Below are 6,658 nucleotides of genomic sequence, written 5' to 3'. Positions count from 1 at the left end.
AACATAAGAGTCACCTGGAAGACTATGCAAACACAAAATTTCTTTGTGAAGCCCCAGCATTTCTGATTCAGTAAATTCCTGATGAGGCCAGAAATTTTGCATCTCTAACAAGTTCTCAGAGAATGATGAAGCTGCTGGTCCTAGGACCACAGTTTGAGGAAAACTGAGTTAGAGATGTTTATTCCTTTGAAAGATATTCAGAACTGAGCATAATTACCAGCAACCACAGCTGATCACAATGTAATTTAAAGCTATTGATACATGTAATAAAGAGGTGGGGGAAGATCTTGTCCTGAAGTCTCCTATTGAGATTTTCTTAATACCTGCCACTTCAGAGGAATAGATGGCGCAGGTAAATAAAGAGAGAGGCTGACTCAAACAATTTACTAATAGAATTACACTTTGGCTAAACACTCAAATCAACCACTGAATAGTTGCTGAATTGCAAAACCAAAGAATAATGCTGACAACTGGATTTTTTTTCTGGACTAAAGTAAACACACCTTTCTCTCATTAGGGAAGAGATGTGCTCCACAACCCATTTGTATGTGTAGTACAAATTTATCCTCCAGTTCCAAGTCTTGGTAAACAACTTGTGTAAGCCTGCATGAACTTCTCTCTTTTTTTCCACATAGAAGCCCCTACTCATTTTCTCTGATGAGACACTATTCTGGGTTCTTCCAGAATCTGTGACCCCCAAAATTGCAGTTCTAAGTCACCAAATAAACTGCCTTTTTGCCTCTCTATAGTTCATGGTTCTTTTGGTTGACATATACAAGTGGCTGGTAAGAGGGAGAAAGGATAAATCTGGGTAAGCAGGGTGGTAGGTGAGCTACCTAACACCCTCTCTATCAGATAAAGCCAAATCTTTGAAAGTGTTTAAGGGAAATCTCATCATATTTATACTTTAGAAAGATCAGTAATCTGGATTCTTGAATTATTGGAATATTGAATTATTTATTCAATATTGCCCCTTATGGAGGATTTAGCAGTTAATTCATACATAGTGTTAATAGATAGAGAATGGGCTTCCTATGTGGCACTAGTGGTAGAGAATGTGCCTGCCAATGCAGAAGACACAAGAGATGCGGCTGGATCCCTGGGTAGGGAAGATCCCCTGGAGGCGGGCACAGAAACCCACTTCATTAATTTTGCCTGGAGAATCCCATGGACAGAGGAGCCTGATGAGCTATAGTCCAAAGAGTCACAAAGAGTCAGACATGACTGAAGCGACTTAGCACGCACATACACACATAGAGAGTATTTTTTGTTTCCTTTGGGCCAGGTTGCAGTAGATTAATTGCAAATATGCTTCCTACTCTTCCCCTCTGTATTTATGCCCCTTTTTAATGGCCTTCACAAACCCTCCTATGAGGAAGAACCAGTTTCTTCACACTTCAGATCCGAGCTGGACCTGTCACTTTGTTTGGGCAGTAGGAAGCAGCAGAAATAGCTGTGTGCTGGTGCCAAGAATAGGGCTCAAGACTCTCATACATTTCTACTCTTACTTGAGGGTCTCATACCCTTCCCTCCAGCATCATCATCAAAATATATGCTAATAAGTGCCAGCTAGCATGCTGGAATGCTGGACAATGAGACCATATGAAAGAGAGCCAGTTTATCCCAGCTTAAAGCATTTGAAACCAGGTAGCTCCTCCCTGGCTTAACAACTGACCACATGCTCCTGAAGAGACCCAGCTGAGGTCAGTTGAGTATAGCACAGATGAAAAGAACTTTCAGTAGATAAATAAACTTAGAAGCATGTAAAAATATTTCTTGCTTTAAACCATTGAAATTTGGTAGGCATAGAAAGCATATCATTAAAGCAATGGATAACACTATATAGGCACTCCACAGTATTTTAATATGTGACATTATTTAATGCTATCTATCTTGCAAGGCAAACATTATTATAGTCTGTATTTTTTACACTGTAAAATCTGAGGCTCAGAGAGTTAACTCCCTTTCCTCATTGCCACTCTGGCCAACTACTGCTGGAGCCCAGGATCTTCTCTGCCAACTACATGGTCTTTTCAAATTTTCTGTTTTGAGAAACAAAAAAATGAAGCCAAGTAGTTTAGATCTACAGTGTAACTCATGGAAAAATGAGCTGAATTGCAATGAATAAAACATGTATCCACTGATTTCAACACTAATGAATTTTTATTCCAAGAAGATTAGTTTTCACTAGGTAATTCAGTCCCTTGGGCAGACAGTATTATTAATTAAGCTTTACAAAGCATCCTTGTCCCTAGACTATAAACTATGAAAAATAAATATAAGATCATTAAAAAGAATTAGTAATTTCATCAATACTAACGTTAGTACTCTCTAGTTAGTACTCTCTTCTCAGCCCACCCAATTAGGGAGCACAGTGAGTGGCCATTGTGATGAAAAACACATATTTCTCCTTTCAATTTATGAGAAAATCAAATTATTTTGAAAATGCTATTAACATTATCATTTCCATTTTTTAGGCCCAGAAGATACAAGTAGATGGCACCACCCTTATGGCAGAAAGTGAAGAAGAACTAAAGAGCTTCTTGATGAAAGTAAAAGAGGAGAGTGAAAATTTGGCTTAAAACTCAGCATTCAGAAAACTAAGATCATGGCATCTGGTCCCATCACTTCATGGCAAATAGATGAGGAAACAATGGAAACAGTGAGAGACTTTCTTTTTTGAGGGGCTCCAAAATCAATGTAGATGGTGACCGCAGCCATGACATTAAAAGATGCTTGCTCCTTGGAAGAAAAGCTATGACCAACCTAGACAGCATATTAAAAAGCAGAGACATTACTTTGCCAACAAAGGCCCAGCTAGTCAAAGTTATAGTTCTTCCAATGGTCATATATGGATGTGAGAGTTGGACTATAAAGAAAACTGAGCGCAAAAGAACTGATGCCTTTGAACTGTGGTGTTGGAGAAGACTCTTGACAGTCCCCTGGACTGCAAGGAGATCAAACCAGCCTATCCTAAAAGAAATCAGTACTGAATATTTGTTGGAGGGGCTGATGCTGAGGCTCCAATACTTTGGCCACCTGATGGGAAGAAGTGACTCATTGGAAAATATCCTGATGCGGGGAAAGATGGAAGGCGAGAGAGAAGGGGACAACAGAGGATGAGATGGTTGGATGGCAACACTGACTCAATGGACGTGAGTTTGAGTAAACTCTGGGAGTTGGTGATGGACAGGGAAGCCTGTCCATGTGACCCCTGCAGTCCATGGGGTCACAAAGAGTCGGATAGGACTGACTGACTGAACTGAACTGATATATTTCCATGTTCACCAGAAAAATGTGTTAGCTGTTTAAGCCACATTGATGTCCCCTGTTTAAATAACAGTGTTAGGTTCAATCACTGCTAGTCCGTAAACATGATAAACCAAGGTCATTAGAGTTAACCTGTTGGAAGAACACCAGGCTTATTTTTTTGCATTGATTGATACTTGCCAAAATATTTACTGCTTTGAACACTTGTGTTTTTTTGGCTAATATAGCGCTTTTCTTTATTTATTAAAAATGGCATTGCTCTTTTTCTGTGCTATCCAGAGAGGGGTCCATACAGAACTGTTCTGGATTTACCTCTAAGTTAAGGGGAACCAGATCCCTTGATGTCCTACAAATGAAGGATATGGCCTCAAATCGCTTGCAGCAGAAACCCATCGGTACACTGAGTACCAATCAGAACAGTACATCTATGAAAGAAAAAGTGATGGAATTACCTCATACAAGTAAAGAGGACATAGGAGAAGCTTCTGCTTGCAGCTCCTGCCATTGTTGCTATGGAAAATGGGGCAGATGTCAAGTGTTTTGTCCTCCGGGAATACCGGCCAGTGAGCCGTGCTGAAGTTTCTGCCACCACTGGAGTCAGCCCATATTGCCGACTGCTTCACTGCTGGAACCTTCCCTGAGGCGATCCGGGTAGCCTTCTGGGAGCCATGACTTCCTGTGGTTTGTGGTTACTTTAGGCTGATCTTAGAGCTGTCTTGGGTTAACCCACCTACTATCATTGTGTCACACAGGCTCTCCTCTGCACTATGTGGACTTTTCTATCCCTGAACAACAAAAATAGAACTCATAGGATAGTTCCGCTGTGGTTGATGAGGAAGGTGGGAAGTTCTGCGCATGTGTGGCATCATCTCGCGTGAGCGCCGCATCATCTCGCGTGAGCCCTGGGGATCAGGTCGGCCTGATCCCTGCCTCCACAGAGATGCGGAAGAGCGGGAGGCTGCTGGAAAGGCTGTGACTCAGGAGCAATTTTCGGGTGAACGAACTGCTCCCGCATTTACTGCTATTCGGCCTGAGGTTGCAGACAGGTCTGCAGGTGCCCTCCGGGCCTATCCAGCAGTTCTCTTCTGAAGACTGCAGCGCTTATCCTGCCACTAGGGACTGAACTGCAGCTCCCACTGCTCAGGCCGCTAAACAGGTAGGAAGGACCTCTGAGTGGTCTTAGGTTGTTCCTCCACAGATTCTTAAGCAGATAATGTAAATAAGGTTGACAAAAAACAAAGTATCATTAAAAAACTGATATCCCTGAATTAGATTCGGTAAGATATGTGTGTGTATATATATATTATAAGAATGTGTTTGGGTAATAGAGAAACGCAGACACAGCTGTGATTGTATCTACCTTTTATTAATTGACATATTTACAACCGAAGGTATGTATCCCGTTTATTGACAGATTTAGATATGAGCAAATGAATAACCACAGTCACAAGTTTTCACCATGCTATAAGCTTTTTTTTTTTTGATAAATGTGTTCTCTATATCTGTGTCTATATTTCTGCTTTTCAAATAAGATCATCTATACCATTTTTCTTGATTCCACATGTGTTCATTAATACGTGATACTTGTTTTTCTAACTTCACGCTTGAAGTTTCACTTTCAGATTAACCTACATTGTATTTCCAATTCAAGTATAATGGAGTTCAAATTAGCTGATAAAACCTAACTGTTAATAAGTTTCAGAACTGAAGTGTTTTCTGTCACACTGGTTTATTTTTTGTTTCCCAAGGATTATTTGAAAGCAGGTTCTGGGGAGATATAAAAGCTCTCAATATTTTCCTTATTGTTTTAATCCAGAATATTAGACTTGGTAATGGTTTTTCCTATGACATTGATTGGGGAGTTTTTAGGATAAAAGTATTGTTTACCTTATTCCATAAATATGATATTAATATAGTTCTTTGAAGATGGCAAGAGACTATATACATGTTTGTTTTTCTCTGTGTAGTGATTAGTAAATTTACTTTTCTCCATGATTTATCTTTTTACTCATAGCTATATAAAAGTTTACCTCATTTACAGTTATATTTTGTGTTATTTCAATAACCAGTTTTTTCATTTTACAGCTGTTTTTTACAGGACCTAGTCCTAAGGTTTATTCACCCTGATAATATTTCATGTTCATCCACCTTTTATTTAAATGTTATTTTGTTTGTATCTAAATATTTTGAAATCTTGTTACACTGTTCTGTAAAATTGATTTTTTTGAAAGGTCTCTGTGGTTTGATTTAGAGTTTACTTTCTTATAAATAGATTTTTTTCTATGTCTTAGAATATGGGTTTGAAGACTTATTCTGTGCGGAAATTTGTTTTCTGTTTGACCCGTAAATTTGCATCTTTCTTCTATTCTGCTCACCTGTACCTGTTGAGTGGGATTGTGATTGCCTGCACCTGATTCCCATTTCCCCAGTCAGGAATTAGGTCTCATAAGAGTTTTAGGGCTCTTTGTATAGGGAAATACTGTGAGCATCAGAGGTTCATTCACCAACAAGTTAGTATCTCATCTTACCCACAAGTTACATGCTGTGTATTTATCATAAGTGTGAGATGTTCCTAAGTACACTTATTTTGTTTGTGTGTTGGGAGTAGGGGAAAAGGGAGGTACTTTTTGCAAGTAAAGAAATCCTACCCTGGTTCTCACTTCAGCCTATGAGTTCAGCTCTTGTTTTTGGCATATTTTTATCCCTAATACAGATAAAAATCATTTTTTTAGGGAAATAGAATTTCCCTAATTTATCAAAATTGAAATTGCAGGCCGCCCCTTCATTTTGCAAAGTTTGGAGAACAAACTTCTGCTTTGATTCTGTTCTGCTTCTGACCTAAATAAACACTAATCTTGTTTTGTGTGTGTGTGTGTTTTTTTCTTTTAAATAAGAAAAGTTTATTTTGTTACTATTCTGAAGGCTAGGAGTTTGAGATCAAGATAACAGCGTTGGTTTCTTATTTTTTAATTGAAATATAGTTGATTTATAATGTTTCAGATGTACAGCAAAGTATTCAGTTATAGATATGTATTTTTTCTTTGGTTATTTTTTATTACAGATTATTACAAGATGCTGAATATAATTCCCTTTGCTATACAGTAGGTCCTGGTTTTCTGTTTTATATAGAGTTGTGCTGTCTTTATTACTAGTTAGATTTCAACTTGATGTCTGCTCGAATCATTCTTAATCTTGAGTAGGTCTTATAGGCAGTTTTAAGACAAGCTGCTTAGTTCAAGGATTTGGCTAGGAAAGGTTGAAGGCAGTTTGACACCAAAATCAAGATACCCTAATTAGTATCACACTTACCGCTACAAGCATCATCTAAGTATGTTTGGTTGTCTTATCTGCATGCTTTTGTTCATAACTTTATCATAAATATATGGCC

At 38.6% G+C, this 6,658-nt stretch overlaps 1 pseudogene; it reads left to right on the top strand.

Moving 5' to 3' along the window:
- The first annotated feature begins 343 nt into the window (after positions 1-343).
- Positions 344-4,453, top strand: LOC133068427 (small ribosomal subunit protein uS2B-like; annotated as a pseudogene).
- The last annotated feature ends 2,205 nt before the right edge of the window (positions 4,454-6,658 follow it).

This window comes from Dama dama, chromosome 2 (genome assembly GCF_033118175.1).
Source record: "Dama dama isolate Ldn47 chromosome 2, ASM3311817v1, whole genome shotgun sequence".
Lineage (NCBI taxonomy): Eukaryota > Metazoa > Chordata > Mammalia > Artiodactyla > Cervidae > Dama > Dama dama.
The sequence above is the reverse complement of the archived record's forward strand: the minus strand, read 5'-3'. Positions and strand labels throughout refer to the sequence as shown.